The sequence below is a fragment of the Micromys minutus genome, assembly GCF_963924665.1.
Source record: "Micromys minutus genome assembly, chromosome: 17".
Taxonomy (NCBI): Eukaryota; Metazoa; Chordata; class Mammalia; order Rodentia; family Muridae; genus Micromys; species Micromys minutus.
In genome coordinates this window covers 23,338,902-23,355,892 of record NC_137952.1, presented here as the reverse complement: position 1 = coordinate 23,355,892, position 16,991 = coordinate 23,338,902, and positions in this window count along the sequence as shown.

Here is a 16,991-nt window from a genome sequence, read left to right as displayed (position 1 = left end):
ATTCTTTATTACTTCTTTCATTTCTTGAGATTATATTTTCATCATTTTCCTCACATTTTCTCCTTCTAAACTCTCTCATATAGTTGTCCTTTCTTTCCTTCAAATTTATGGCCTCTGTTTTAATTAATTGTTGCTCCGTGTTTATGGATATGCGTTCCTAAAAACAACATGCACAGCCTGTGTCGTGTTTCTTGTGTATATGTTTTCAGGGATGAACACTTGTTATTGGATAACCAGTTAGTGTGGTTCCTCCACTAGAAAACTATTTCTTGCACCCTCAGTGTTTCTCGGTTGCCTGTAGACCTTTTTGTAGTGTTGGTGCCTCTGTTCACTTCTGCATGTCTAATGTTATCCTTCTTCCGTTAACATTAAGGTTCTTGTGTTAGTGGAACTTTGTGCATGTGGCTTCTGACATTCCCAGGAGGTGCAGTCTCACAGAAAACTCCTCAATCCTCCAGTCCTTATCAATTTTTCCGTCCCTTCTTTCCCAATATTTTCAGAACCATAGGTGCAGGACTATTTTGTAGGTGTATCCATTGAGACCGAGCTCCCCAAATATGTACATTCATCGGTTGCTGATTTCTGCAGTGGCCTCTGTCTGTTTTTTGCTTGAGGAATACACTTGCCTGTGAGTGTAAGAAAAAATTGTATTTAGGGATTATTCCGATTTAGTACAGTGGTGGTTGTAGATTCTCCACCAAAATCCACAACTTATGTAGTGAATTTCCTAACCATGTTAATGTTGGATTGAGGAAAGTTGAAGTCTAGGACAAACACAGTGAATAAAGGAGGGTAAGGAATGGGTTTAAACTCTCGTAGCATGGACTAGAGCTTGATTTCCACAGAAATCATGGAAAAAGAAGATCCAAGAAGGAAGAAAAGCACATCAGTCCACTGTGTATCCATTAGGAAGCTCTGCTGGGAAGACCCAGTAATTTATAAAGGACTTATGACTAACTAATATACATCTTAGAGGACATTCCATTTTTGTTAGCTTAAAATTCAATGAAGTAGGACATTCTAATCTCATTTGCAAAAAAATATCCATTCACAGAAGCACTGAGAATTCATCAACACTCTGTAAATGGTTTACTGCATCTGTATAGGAGCTTGGATTATCCAAATATATGGATTTTCAAACTTATTGGTTTGTACTTTTAAATTTTTTGGAATTTATAGTATACAAATTTAATTATAAAAAGAGACATTTGGGTTTATGTAAACTCTAGGTATTACTGGGCATGCTTCACTCAGTGATGATATACACTGATGTTGTCAACTGGCAGGTTGGTATGTATTGACCTATAAAACATACAGTGTGGACAAATGATCATTGTCATGTGTCTTAGGGTTTTCATTGCTGGGAAGAGACACCATGACCATGACAACTATTATAAAGAAAAACGTTTAATCGGGGCTGGCTTAGAGGTTCAGAAGGTTAGTCCATTAGCATCATGGTAGGAAGTACAGCAATGCGTAGCAATCACGGTGCTGGAGAAGAAGCCAAGAGTTCTACCTCTAGATTGGCTGACAGCAGGGAGAGAGAGAGAGAGAGAGAGAGAGAGAGAGAGAATGTCACTGGTCTGACTTGGTTACTTGAAATTCCAAAGTAGATTTCTAGCAACATGCTTCCTCCAATAAGAGTAAACCTACTCCATCAAGGCCACACCTGGAATGCCACCCACGTAAGCATTCAGATATATGAGTCTATGGGGCCATTCCTATTCAAAACACCATATGGTGTATCAGAGACACATACATTGCTGATCAATATACAACACTTTCAACTTTTCTACGTCTTTATAATCAAATGTTGGGAACACTAAGGGGATGATCAGAGGGACCCAAAGGCAACTCTTCCTGTCAGTACTAATGTACCTTTCCTGCCATTTCACAGTGACATATTGAATGCCCAAAGCACAAGAAAGGACAACTTTCCTTATGTATAATCATTTTGGGTTACACAGAGTATCTCACCATATTCCACTAGTGTGCCCAGTGTACTTTTATTTAAAATTCTTTCCTGATTGTTGAATTATTTTATTTTTACTAGAGTATATTTATTACAAAACACATGCACTACTACAAAATAGTAGGTCTCATTATGACACTTTCCGTCACTTATAATATATATTTTTAAAAAGGAATCTAGATTCTGTGTAAGACAATAAATCTAAAGCGCAAGCCCGAGTCTGGCTGTCTTCACCTGAGGGTGATCTCAAGTTCCATTCATTCTCCTCCAAATAACTTAATGCCATGATTCTTTATGGGTCAATAAAACTCCACCAGGTAGACACTCCATGCTTTCTTATCCATACTTTGATGGACACCTACACTGCCTTCCATAACTTGAATTCTTGCAACAGAACCACGGTGAACACGGACAAGCAGGTTCCTTTAGTTTTAACACAAGGAATTGGCGATGGTGAAACGACTGAACACCATAATGTGTGCAAAGCCTGAAAGCTGGCCCGGCGCGTTCGGAGCTACGGAACTAAAGGCTGGGCATACTCACGGCTGAGGTCTGGTAGCATCTCAAGGCTGGGCATACTCACGGCTAAGGTCTGGTAGCATCTCAAGGCTGGGCATACTCACGGTTGAGGTCTGGTAGCATCTCAAGGCTGGGCATACTCACGGCTGAGGTCTGGTAGCATCTCAAAGGGATCCTTTCCTTGCATAGCTGAAAGTTCATAAATGTATCCATTCACTCCCCTTTTCTGATCTTACATAGTTCTTCTTGTAGGACGTGGTTGCTTCTGAGCACTTGACTGGTTAAAGCCTACATAATTAATTTGCCTCCTTTCTAATAGCACCTGATGTAATGGTATCAAACACTTGGTGTTTCCTCACAATTTTTAACTAGAATTCTAAAAGATGGGATGTTGTCTTTTTTGTTTGTTTGTTTGTTTGTTTGTTTGTTTGTTTGTTTTGGTTTGGTTTTTTTTTTTTTTTTTTTTTTTTTTTTTTTTTTTGGTTGGTTTTGTCTGTTTTGATGGCATCTTCATAGCTCTCTCTCGCTTGGAACTCACAATATAGACCGGGCTGGCCTTCAATTCTTAGAGAGCCACCTGCCTCTGCTGGGATTAAAGGTGTGTGCTGCTAGCCAAGCCTACCCTAGTTGGTTTTGAAGTGTCAAGTTCTTTTCTGCTGAATTCAAATTTACCGGCGCACTGTTGCCAAGAGCTTAAGCTCAGCAAATCTTCAGGACAGCAATAATCCACTTCCCACCATCAACCCCTCTGCAAGCATTTGTCTTCTCTTCAAAGAGATGGTCTTTGAAATAGAGCCCATAATTGCATGGAAAATATCACGTTTCCGTGGTTATTGCGTTAAATGCTTTCATTCCCTAACACTATTTTTATTAAAGCTACAACCCTTTGGAAGAAAAACAGTAAGTCAGAAAAGGGCAGAAGCACAAAAGGATGAAAACAGCCCAGGAATCCTGTTAGCACATCCACGGGGCACAGTGCTTCCTGGCAACCTGCCACATGTCCCTCCCCTCTGAGCTGCAGGTGGCTAGAGTTGTAACCGGATCTCCCAAATCATAAAGTTCAAAATGTTGCATCTGGAGACCAAAAGTTAAAGAACGCTGTTACTTATCAATAGGTTTGGATTAAGAGCATCCTTTTGGCCAGATGAATGAATTTAAAGACATTTAGCCAGTTTCCTTTCTGTCCAGTTCTTGTTCAATGTGAAGAAAAGCAGAATTGACTTTATTATTTAAATATGATGTTTCCCGTTAAAAAAAGGATGATTTCTAGCTTGTGTAATGCGCAGCATTAAACTAAGTGCTGTTAATATACAGACCGTGTAAAAGAAAGCCATTATGTGAGCCAACTAAGGCAGTCTCAAGTTCATGAAAGCAAACAAAGAACTCTGAACCTTTGTTTCACTCACAGACTCACAATATAGCAGACAGATACATTCCCTTTAGCCACTGTATAGGGATTGTATCAAGGGAAGGGTTTTGTTGTTGCTGTTCTACGGAGCTTATCTCCCTTCACCTTAGTCCAGCCTGAGTTTTCCTAAGTAGGTCACAAATAAGTTATGATGCTGTTCACTCTAACAATAGCCAGAGAACAGTCAAAGCAGATCTTCTAGGGAGAAGCTTCCGGGTACCAGTTGGAACCAATGTAACAGTCGAAGCCTGGTGAGTTCTACTTTATTCTTTACCCCCCACAGGAAAAGTACTTAGCCCCCAGCCTTGCCTCAGGCCAAAGCCAAGAGGCCATAGCCTAAAGCTCCTGATGAATCCTTGTGGACGTCTTAGGTCAGAGTTGCTTAGGTAAAAGCACGGCTGAGCAAATGCGGATCACTTGATGTCTGTCTTTGAAAGCTTGGGGGCAAAGATGTTTTTTTGCAAAAAAAAATTTTTTTAATTGAAATTATGCTTATATGGCTATGTTTCATCTCTTGCCATTTGTGTGTGTAAAAGCAAAACACTAAATATTGTATTGCCTAGCAGGAAGTCAAGAGCAAGTGCCCAGTGTGTCTTAAATAAAAGAAGAGGCTTGTTCATTTAGAGATTGTGAGTGATAATTCAACATGAAAATCTGGGAGTAAGGAAATGATCTTGGGAGCCCCTGGGCTAACCTGGAGACCTGGCACTTGGGCAGTCAGCGACCTAGCTTTTCTCCCTTACCAATGGGATGCGCTTTGCCTTTTTTTCCCTCTTTCCTGTCTCTATTCATTTTTCAACAGCCTGCCACATGCAATATGCCAAGTCTCATATAAAAAGGGTCCTCTACACACACACACACACACACACAGAGAGAGAGAGAGAGAGAGAGAGAGAGAGAGAGAGAGAGAGAGAGAGAGAGAGAGAGACTGTCCCTGTATCTTGCCATGGCTCTGTCTCTCCCTTTTGGTCTCTCCCTGTCTCTGGCTCTCTCTCTCTTCCTCCCCCACCCCTCTCATAGACTAAAGCAACTTCAGCACACCCCAGCAGACACAGACAGTAAAAATGACCATCTGCACCAAATCCCAGGATTTATTTAATTATACTTGCCCGAGTTATTTATTTGGCTTTGCCATGTAAAGAGTTCTGTTTTATTGTTGGAACCTTTCAAGCTGTCGAACTGTTTTCAAAACTCTTCTTCCAGATGCGTTTGGCATTCACCAACAGTGAGCAAGCAGCCGCCGTGAGACACAAGAATGTGTGTGCACCCAGTGGGCATTAACATCCTTTGCCTGGGTTGGCTGCCAGAACCAGAACTAAGGTTCCTGGAATTTAATGAGAAGGTTAAGTGAAGTTTACAGGGTTAATGCCCGGGGCGCACATCACCTTTCAAGGTTTGGAGGATTACAGTGTATGACATTCTTCTAAGCAAGTTCGAACAAGCGAGTTGGGAAGCGGATGGCAGGTGACTCATCTACAGAATCCTGATGTTATCAGCAGCCAACTCCGATTTCAGGCTTTTAAATATTTTTATGACTTTCTGGGATTTTTTTCCCTATGGGGGGAAAAACCTATATAAATATGTGTGTGTGTGTGTGTGTGTGTGTGTGTGTGTGTGTGTGTATATAATGTTCCATACATATATAACATGAGTCCCGGTCATCCCTGGACCTCCCTCCCAGATCCACCCTCCCTTCGACCCTGCTAACTCTGCTCCTTTTTATAAACCAGATTCAGATTTTCTGTTTGTTCCCCATGATTAGAGCAGTGCTGCCTTCAAGTCGGTGTAGCAAGTTCAATCTGCAAAGCTCAGATCTTTGATGTATGTGCTTTCAGTTAAACTATACAACTGGTCCTATAGGCTAAGATTTGGGCACAGAAATGACTGTGAACATTTATGTAAAATTATAAATTATAATAATCGTCAAGGTTCTCTGTCTGAAGCCTCTTTTGTGTTAATGACCATATTGCTGGTACCCCTCATGTCGAAGTAGAATGATTCTGTGCTTTGCTTCAGATTAGAAGGCACCACAGCACTAGGAGTCTACAGTGTACAATTTTAAATCTTAGTACGAAACGTCTAAAACTCCCATGAGCGTAGGGTTTCTTTATGATCAGAGATGAATCCTGTATTTTGTTTGCCAGCTCTGTTTGATGTGAACCTGCTGTAATGTTTCACACATAAACAGATGGTTATGAATTCATGTCTGTGCCTATGCCTTTCTATCTAACTCAGAAAAATGACCACCTCTGTACGATTTTATGTAAAGTCTTACAGCATTGAAATTATACACTCATTTCTTTTAATTTATCTGCAGTCAAATGTTTCAAACATCTGTTAGTTTGTTTCAGTTAGGAACATTTTACTCACTAAAAAAAATCAAACAGAAGACATCTTTCAGCTTATTCAACTGTGGAAAGTAAAAATGCCCCTCCCCCAATATTTAGCATTTAGATGTCTCTCCTCCCTCAGTTCTCCCTCTTCCCTCCCTCTCTCCTCCTTTCCTCTCTCCTTTGTTTTTGTCCCTCCCTTTTTCCTTTCTTTTTTCTCTCATTTCCTCCCTCTCTCCTTCCTTTCTTTCCTCCCTCACTCCCTCCCTCTCTCCCTCCCTCCTTTCCTTTTGCCTTCCTCCTCTTTCTCTCCTCCCTCCCTCCTACTCATCTTCCTTCTTTCCTTCCACCATTACTCTTTCCCTCAGTTTTTCTCTTTTCTTCCTCCTTCTTTTCCTCTCTTCTTCTTTTCCCTTCCTCTTTCTTGCTCATTCATTTCCTGTCTTCTCCCTTTGCTCTTTTGTCCCCACTTTAACCCTTTCCTCCTCCATTTTCCCCACCTCCCAGTCTTTGTTCCTTCCCCCTTCTCTCCAAGTTTTTCTGCCTGGCTAGAATTTGAGAGCAAATGTCCATTTTTTCACTGCTTCCAAAAGAGAATGTAAGTGGGAACTTAAAGGTACCATATAAAAGCATATCCAAGCAGAACCCTGTAGGAGAAACTTGAACATAAAAGCAGATGCTTCTAGCTGTAAAAATCAGGCAAAATACCACGATGTATGTAGTTCTTGTCCAGGAGTCATCCAGGATTTTTTTAAAATTATTTTCTGTCTGAGATTTAAATAGGAAAGGAACATGATGTCTCTCTTTTTTTTCCAGTTGTACCCACAGGTGACACACTGCAGGTGACTTTATTATCTTCTTGTTTCCTCCTATGTTACTTCTCTGGGGAAAATGCTGGCAGCCCCACTCCCCGTGTGTGTGTGTGTGTGTGAACCAAACAGTGAACTAAGAAAGACAGTGAATTCATTTTATCTTAGGTAAGATTCCAGTCAGAAAACTGGAGATAGCTGGGAAAGAGACTGGAATGCAAGAAGATTTTTTAAATTGTTTAATTAATTTAGTGTGTTATGTATATGTCAGCGATTACTGTGTAGACCCTGCCATTTATTCGTTTCCTCAGAAACACAAGCTGTACACAGAGGATTGGCCAAGAAGGGTGTCAGATGTCTGTGTTACAGCGATGGGTAGAATTAGAACTGTTGGGTCGGAATGGTTACAAATGCACAGATACCAATAAGAGTCCAGAGGAAAGTCAGACCACAGTAAGAGATGAACCTGTGATTATTCGACAAGTAGAGCTAAGGATGGCTTTATAAATGTTTTCTGGTGTTGAACGGGCCATGCGTTTTAGAGGGCAGTACAGCTTTGGGATGTAACCTATATCCTATCTCCTACGTCCTTCTCACAGGTTTGCTAGGTTTTACATGCTGTGGACAAAGGTGTTGATCACATGGCCTATTTTGATTCTTCCTAGGGGTTCAGATTATTTCAGGAAGATGCTGTAAATTGTTTCTTCTAAAAAGCAACTTGTCATAAACAAGGTCTTTATGACTTCCATGGGTTTGGACTTGGTTTCTCTTGTACCAGGGTCCGTGTGCTGGAGGCTCAGGCCTTAGAAAGGCTCATATATCAACCAAGAGTACATATTGAAAGGGACCTGTGTATCCTGAGTCGCTGTAGCTTCTGGTTTCAAGATATAACTCCTCTACATGCTACATGCTCTTGTGCTTTCCCCCATGGCATGATGTCATGTAACAAAGATGGTTCTGATCAGACAGAGCCAACGCCTGCACCTTACCCCCGATCCTCTGAAACAATGAGCCTCCTTTTCTTTATGACATCACCAGTCCTTAGAGTGTCAAAAGAAAACTAACGGGAGACCTTTTCAGGTTGATTCAAAGAGAGGGACAGTTCAGGGAGTCAAAAAAATGTCCAAGGTGACAGCAGAACCCATGAGTTCCACAAAAGATTCACAGCAGTGGGTGACAGGCAAGGACTCGGTAGTTATTTCTTTACCGGATCTGCTCTTTAATGTAAACGCTGCAGGCTTTCTTTAGGATTTGGCTGCTCTTTGCTTCTCTCATAATCTCTTAAAACTTACTGCCGAAACTTCACTGTAGGTGAAATTCCGAGTCTGCGAAACAATCTTTTCGCTTGTTAGGCCCTTCTCACTCATTTGTTTGCCTGTGGATAGGAGAACTTTAGCTAAATTCAGTGAGGGCCCACTGTGCTGAAATTTCAAAAGGAAATGTAATTGCTTTTATCTCCTCAATTGAAAATTCTAATGGCAGTTCCCCTCTCCAGTCCTCTCCCAGATCCGTCCCACCTTACCATCCGCCCAACTCCAGAGAGAGAGAGAGAGAGAGAGAGAGAGAGAGAGAAGTAAAAAAGAAGTACAAGAAAGTGAGATAAAAATGCTCAAATAAGGAAATGGGAGACAAGAAATCTACCAACTCTGTGCTCATTTCATGGTGGGTATCTACTGCTGAGCGAATACCTTCGCTTTTCCTCTGCTTAGTGAGCGTTTAGCTTGCAGATTTGAGGCTTAAGATGGGAGGGACATAAGTAACTATCTAGAACTCTTTGGAGACGAATGAGGAGGCTGTGATATCTTTTCTTTGTTGACAAGAATGTGATGGGTTAAACAACAGGCAATCCCTGAGATCAGTGAGCTTTTGTTACTAATATTTACATGCTTTCTGTGGGTTCACACCCATTAGCTTAGGTATGAGCTAAGGAGCACGGGCTGCTGACAAACCCAGGGGGTCAAGTAAAAGTGAAGTATGGTGGATACTGTGCCCGCCCCTTGCAGGTTTGTCAGAGGGAAACTGGGCGAACGGAGCTGGTAGCACACTGCATTCGATAAAGTGGCTTGCTGAAGTAAGACCATCGTTCAACCAAGTAAGACCAACCGGAAGCTGCCTCTGAATCAACTCAGTTTGACTTGGTTTAGGATAACGGGCTTAACAACTCCCTTTAAAACATGCTTCCGTTGAAGAATCAGAATGGCAGACTACAATCAGAAGGTTGGTTAGAGTTCCGAGGTAATAAATCTGGGAGGAGCTGAAAATAAAAATCAGACAGATGAAAAGCAATGGAAAAATTGCTGTACTTAGGCAGAAGCATCCTTAGTGGTGGATGCTTAGCGTTGGCAACCGACAGAGCAAAAGCAAAGTACCTTTTCAAAAAGACTTCTGCTCGTTTGGAAGACTGGCAACCAGAGATCTTCTGAGAATCACACTCAAGAATTTTAGACTAAGGGTTTAAGGACAATAGACAGCAATCTGACAAGCAGAGTGCAGGGAGACTGAAGAAAAGAAACTGACTCAGATCTGTCCATCATTCAGTGGCCTGAAAACCTGGGGAGAACCAAAAAGACACACCAGAACTTAACACATATTTCATGTAGCATGCAGGGATAGCTGCATATGGGCTGGGCCTGCTGTAATGGAGTCATGACCAGATGTGAGACTCTATGACAACAATCTGATCTGATCAGTCAATGGAAGACTCAGAAAGGAGATGGTACTGAGAGCATCCACCACGGAGGACCTCCAAACCATGAGGAGAAAGCATAAATGATTTGAGAAAAGAGCTACCGGAATAGAGATGCTCTCAGCCTTACAGTGCATCTTCCCTCGGTAGACATAGGTCAATGCCGAGATTCTTAACTAGTCAATGCGCAAAGAGTAAACTTGAGTGCTTAGCACTAAATGGGGGCTTTTGTCAACTGTTCTAAAGCCCAGAGAACACTGTGGAAGGGGAGGCCGAGAGAATATACGAGGAGAAGGATGAGGAGAATGCTGTGGTGTGCTGCCTTTCGGATTCAACATTGGGACCACACTCACAAACTCATGACAGCTGCAATCGCTTGCCCAGGACCTGTACAAGATGAGGCCTGTAGTTTACCATGGATGGGTCTCAGGTCACATTTTTAGTGGTGTAGTCACTGGTAACTTGCCCATTTTTGGGTGAATTACCTTTTATCTGTGCTCATATCAGTGAGCCTAATTAAATTTACTGGATCACAAAAAACAAAAACAAACCCAAGACACTGAAAGTAGAGAGAGGAGGTGCTTTGGGAGAAGAATATGAGGTCCAGCAAGAGTAGGAGGGATGAAAATGACCACACAGCATTATCTGCATGTATGGAGTTAAGTTGTTAAAAATTTTAAAATAAATTAAGATTTCTAAGTATAATGTTGTTATGTCAGAGGCACAAGTATAGGCATGTCTAAATTAAACCCACAAGGGTACAGAAGCCTAAAAGGAATCTTTATTTTTATTCTTGATTCTAACTTTATTTGTTTAATTGGATATTTTAAGTATTTACATTTCAAATGTTATCTCCTATCCCAGTTCTCACCTCTCTCATCTTCTCTCCTCCTGCTTTTATGAGGATGCTCCCACTCCTACCCACCCACTCCTACCTCATCGCCCTGGCATTCACCTATACTTGGGAAACAAGCCTTCACAGGACCAAGGGTTTCTCCTCCTATTAATGCCAGATAATGCCATTCTCTGCTACATATGTGGCTGGAGCCATGGGTCTTTGGTTGGTAATTTAGTCACTGGGAGCTCTGGGGTGTCTGGTTGGTTGATATTGTTGTTCTTCTTATGGGTTTGCAAGCTCTTACATCAATATACCCATCTTACCTCAGGATAAAAGCTGAAGTGAAAATACCAAAGACAAACAAGTATCAGACCCTACCTACCAGTCCCCCAGGTATATAACATCTGCATTAGATGTGAATCTGCATGCTCCCAAGGTTCTGAAGCCTGTTCCCCACATGTAAGACATATTATTTAAAGGTGGGTTTCCTTCTATCTTAAAAAAACCCTGCATTTTTTAATGCCAGAAGGAAGGTGTTTTATGTTTCTTTTATGTGCTTTTCTTTTCATTCCACATGAATAGGCTTCCCAATTTTATTTTTTATTTTCAAACCAATACATTCTCATGTTAAGCTGGGCAAATTTATTCAACTTCAGCTCAAGCACCAATATAAAAAATAAATAAATAAAGCAAGGTCAGGCTAGCTTTGGTTTTTTTTTTTTTTAATATTTTCTTTTATAATAAATTCTCTCTCAAATGATGCCTATGTGTATGTTTTGACATAATCATGGGTACAAATGTACAATGTCTGAAATCTAAAATGACACTGGAATATCTTTTCTCACATTAGCATTATTTTAGCATTCCTACTACAGGGGGTAGTTCGGGGAAATGCAGAGACTTTCAGTTTATATACACACCTCTGATTATTATTCTGGGACCTGGAGCTATGGATCCAATCTCATATTGTGATGGATGCATCTCTCTGAGTTCAAAAGTACTGGCAAAGGGAAGAGCTTTAAATAAGATGGCCATGAGAGTCAAGATATGCGATTCAAAATTGAATGCCACAGTGTTAAAAGATGACCTAGTTTTCCCTAAGATTGCTGCAGCAGCAACAGAGGTAGATATGGGGTCCCTTGGTGTTCTGTCATCTTTGAAAACAGGAAGAGTTATCAAGGCTACAAAGGCTGTGGTGTGTATGTTCCTTCTCAGCTAGTAGTCCATTTTAATCAATGACTTCTAAAACTTTGCCTTGGAGGCTAGAATAGTTCTCACTTTTGGAAACACAGAGAAACCATCACATGCCAGAGAGGTAAAAGAATTAGGCAAAATGTTGGAAGAAATGAGGAAAAAGCACCCATTGCTCTCGTCTTATTTTAGAAGCTGCAATGTTTGGGGCAGAGTTAGGAAGTAGCAGACAGAGATTTCAAGGGCAGGTATCAGAGGTCCATACCACACCCTCCCGGGGTTAATTTCCTTCACGTGAGCATTGGCACTGTCGACTGCTGCGGGTGACTTTACAGTGCATGGAAGAAGAAGTCCTTGCTGGAGTCTCTTGCACGCTTGATGCAGTGTTTGGGATGTAACTGAAGTCAGCGGTCAATTCTGGCCGATTAGATTTCATCCCTGGTTGAGAATAAAAGCAAAGATGGGAGAGGAACAAGATAAAGGATTCTGTTATCTAGGAGATTTCAAGGTAAAACCAGAATGGTCTTAATGAATATAAAATATAATTGATAATGAATGAGTTGTTTAAATCAATGAAACTGGAGAACAAAATATAGGAGGATGGTGTGGGCCTGTGTCTTGATTCAGAGATTCTCACAGAGACAAAACAGTACAAAAGGAAAAAAAGATACCAAGGACGTTCTTGAATTTGCCTAAGACTCGCCTTGAACACAGTTCTTGTAAGTGCTATCAAATATTCCATAAGATGTAGATCTCTTCTCTCATAAATACCGACGATTTTCTTTGGTGGATAAAATCTCACCTAAAGGAAGTACTGATGAGTGAATCCTGGAGCCCGGAGCCCGGAGCCCGGAGCCCAGAGCCCGGAGCCTGGCTGCCTCCTGAGACTTCCTTGCAGTTTTCTACTTCTTTTATTAAATGTTAATATCTTCAGTCTCTTGCCCTCACAATATACATTTTGTAGAGGAGACCTTGTCCTCTGGTTCTAGAAGTTCCCAGTGGATGCTCTTTTACTTTCCTCTACTACCCAGCTGTAGAAATGGATAGGTCAATTTGTAATATCAGTTTGAAATATGTCTTGGCCAGAATAAAGAGTCAAGGTTAAAGCCATTTTTCAAAGCTCTTGCATTTCTACCAGATTTTTGAAATGTGTCTTTACGGTTTTGTTTGTTTGTTTTTTTAAATATGATAGACATACAATTTAGAGAGAAGTCTGGGTAAAGATGGCTGAAGAAAATAAGTTTCCTTGAAAATTGGGATTTCCATTTAGAGTGGGCTTAAGTAGTTTTCAAAGGGGAAAACGCTGGAGGCAAAAATCACAAGGTCTTTTTTTTTTTTAATTAATAAGAAAACCGTATTTTCTTTATGACTTTTGTTGCCATATACCAAAAAGTAAATTATAATTTAATATTTTCTTAATCCTTCATTCTCCTTTCCTCAAATTCACAGAGTTCTCAACTTGAGAATTTATTTTTCCCTTCCAAATTGTTCATTAAAGCACAAATGACTTTGTCTCTTTTTGATGTTGCCAGAGAAACTCGAGCACTATGTAATTAGCTTTTGGTTTAAAGTATTTTCTCTCAACAAACACAGGCTTCCAGGACAAAGACTGCATAATAGATGTTATTAACTGTACATTTAAGTAGGAAATGTGTCTTGTACAGCCTTATACGTGCAGAATGAGCTTTGCCTTCATCCCAAAGTCACCTCATTAATGACTCATAGCTTTCTTCCCATTATTTCAAAATAATGTAATTACAGGCTATTCGGTAATAATTTGACATATCTCATATTCATATCTGAACCTATTAATTAGAAACAACATATGCATTTATAATGTGCCTCTATTATTCAAGTTAATCCCTTTAATCCCATCTGAATGGCCAGACGAAAATAAATCCCTTCAAACATCTTAGCAAACAAACATGGAAATTCACCTAGTTTTGTCTTTGTTCTCAGCATCTACAACCAAAACACTCATGATTGACACCAGGAGAAGCCGTAAACAAGCAATGGAGAAAGAATAATAGGGAAATTATTTTTCTTTGTCAAGAAGGGATATGTATTTACAAAAGACTTCTTCCTATCCACGGGGGTTTGAAATCACAGGGAATTGCTTTTGAGACTGTGGTAATATCCTTAGAAATTAATGAGCCAATCGTTCATACAGCTTAGGGTAGTCATTTGGATCCTTGACTCCTACTATGAGCCCTCTTGTAAGATAAACAGGTGTCTATTGAAGACTTAACCCAAAAGAACCACGGTCACATAAGCCTGGAGGTTTCTCAGAGGGTCCCTTTCCTGTGAATTTGCGAAAGTAAAAACAACATAGGGAAGCCACGTGGGAGGCAGTTCTGGATCCTTTTTAAGACACTGGGTCACTGGAAGTAGAAGAGGCAGCAGTTGTTTTTCCCTGCTGTGAGCAATGGATTTGAACATGTCTCACACTGTTCTCATGCTGGGCTTTCTTCCCCTCTCTGCCTCCCCAGAACACAAGTGTGAACTGAGCAAACAAAAGTCCTCTGGGCACTAAGAATAACACAGCCTGTCCACAGATCAACTGAGTATTTCGTTCACTTCTCTGAAGCAGATGTGTGTATAGCCTATCTGTTAAGTACTGGGGACTTTTGTTTTCAGTAAAAAAGACTTAAGAGCTAACTTACTTATGAAAATAGACTTTTAAATAAAATGTTTGAGAACATTAAAAATATAGCGATGTAAAAAATAAAATAAAATAATGCCCTCAAATTCTGAAACCTAAAGTCATCACAATTAATACTTAGCTGTATCTCGTTCTGAAGTTTAATGTAAACTTAATAATTGTGATCATGTATTTGAGATAGCAATATCCTTTTTTTTTTGCTCTTATGAATTTCATTTTGTGTCTCAGGAAAAAAAATATGATTCTGCACCCTCTAGTATTCTATGCTCTCCCTGCGCTGATTAATCAATACAGGATTATTGGATTGTTGGGTAATAAGGTTATTTTTTGATTTTTCTTGCTAATGACAATTTGACAATGAATCTACTCTGCAGAATAGCTTACTTTTCCCTGCATTTATTTCCTCAGATTTTATTACTTGAAGTGGAAATGATGAGTTCATTCTGAACATCTGTCTTAAAACTTTTGGTATCAAATTAAGTGTTTCTTTAAAGAATATGTATGACTTTGCATTCCCAGGAGCAGGATATTCCCAAAGAAAGCTTTTTCCATTTTCATCTCTGCTTTTGGTTCTGAAAGCTTTGAGAAGCTTTACACATAAACATCTGTTACTTGGTCAATTTAACTTTCACTTCTGTGGATTGTGCTTTACTTACTTGTGTTCCTTGCTAAATTTTCTCTCCATTGTGCTGCTCTTCCATATTGATTTCTAAGAACTCTTTACATAATGAGGATGAATACTGTCCCTGGGTATCAGTTACAGAATATAGTATTTTTCAAGTTTCATTTGCCTTTTAATTTAATTTTACCTAGTATAAAAGAGCTGCTAGTGCTAGAAAACAGACAGTTTTTCATAGAGCTTTAGGTTTCTGAGTTTCTTCTAATTTGGAATGTTGATAACTTTTATTTATATCACAACTAATTTTGTTGTACAACTGTTTCTAAAAATAGATGTGGTGGTTCCATTGAGACACCAGGGATGTACTTAACTGCTCACTCTAACAGATGAGTTCTTCTTAACTCTGGGTTTTCTCTGTCACTTGATCTACTGATCATGTGGGTCTCTTTGTTCTTTGTGGATATGTGATGTTTGCCAGAATCTTCATCCTATATCCTGAATATTTTCCAATTTATAAGATAAACTGTCTAAAATGTTTTTCATAATTAATACATGTTAGATTTTGTTGAGTGTTTTGTTGGTGAACTTTTAAAGAATGTCTTAATTTATTGACTAGGCCTGAAATAAATAACTTCAACAATATTGTGAAAGAAGTAACTTCTATAATATTGTGAGGGAAATAACGTTCAACAACATGTGTGGTTTATTGCATTGTTTGATCTTCATTAAGTATTTTATTAACTATTTATTTAGCTGTTGTATCGATTATATGGTTCTCTCAACAGGGATGGGATCCGAGTTCATAACAGCAAACACTGAAAGACAAGCACCAAATGCTTTCTATTAATGCAGAATCTGAAATAGTCATAGATATTGAAAGTAGACTTGTCGCTATCAAGGTGCTGGGAAGAGTGGGAAGTGCAGACAGTTTGGCTAATAGATAGAAAATTGCACTTTGATAAGAACAGGAAGTAATATGTATAGTCTTAGGGTAGGTCTTATGCTCTGTATTCAGATGCTGATTTCTGAGCCCCAAGATCAGGTTGCAGTCTGAACGTGGGCATTGTATTGACCAATGTGTCATAAAGAATGCTCCCCAATAATCTCCCATTGGATAAGAAAAAGCTCAAGCTTGTGACTGGGCAGGGAAGAGAGACAGGTGGAACTTTGGGTCTTGTCGGGGAGTCTCAGTACGGACCACAGGGAGAGATGAGGACAAAGGAGAGCAGAAGAAGATAGCCAAGAAGCAAGATGGAGCTTGATGATGGACCACGGTATGTGGCCGAGAGAAGCCTGCCCTGAGGATACACATGGAATGGAGCACAACTCAGCGGGTACACAATGGAGCAGTTATCTGGTTACTGATGGACTAGTCAGGTTTGAATAGTTCAGAACCTGCCCAGCACAATGCCAGCTTATAAATAAAGCCTGATGTCTCTGTGTCATTTACTCTGAGCTAAACAGGACAGAGTGGAGCAGAACCTGCACCCCCCCATTAAAATAGCTTAGTAATGCAGCTTAGGTGTCCGTGCACAATCATAAAATACTACAAAAAAACTTAATTATTTTTTAGTTGTTTTGCCATAGAATAATAAATATTTGAGAAGAGAGATCTATGTGAACTGATTTAATCACTACGCAAAATGTACACACATTGTAATACCAGATGGTACCCCATAAATACATATAACTTTTATGTCTTTTTTTTGTATTAGCTAAAAGTGAACTTAAGGCTAAAATTGTAGGAGTTAGATAATAGTAAAAACAAAAATAACTCAAACTATGCCTGCTAATGTTATTTATTTGACAAATATTTGTAGCTTACCAAGCATGAGATACTTTTTAAGTTTCTTTGCAATTTAAATGTTATCCTAACTCAGTTCTTTCAGCACTCCTATGAGGTAATTCTTGTTGCTACTTCATCATCCAGGTGTCACAGGCAGAAGTAGGGGTCACT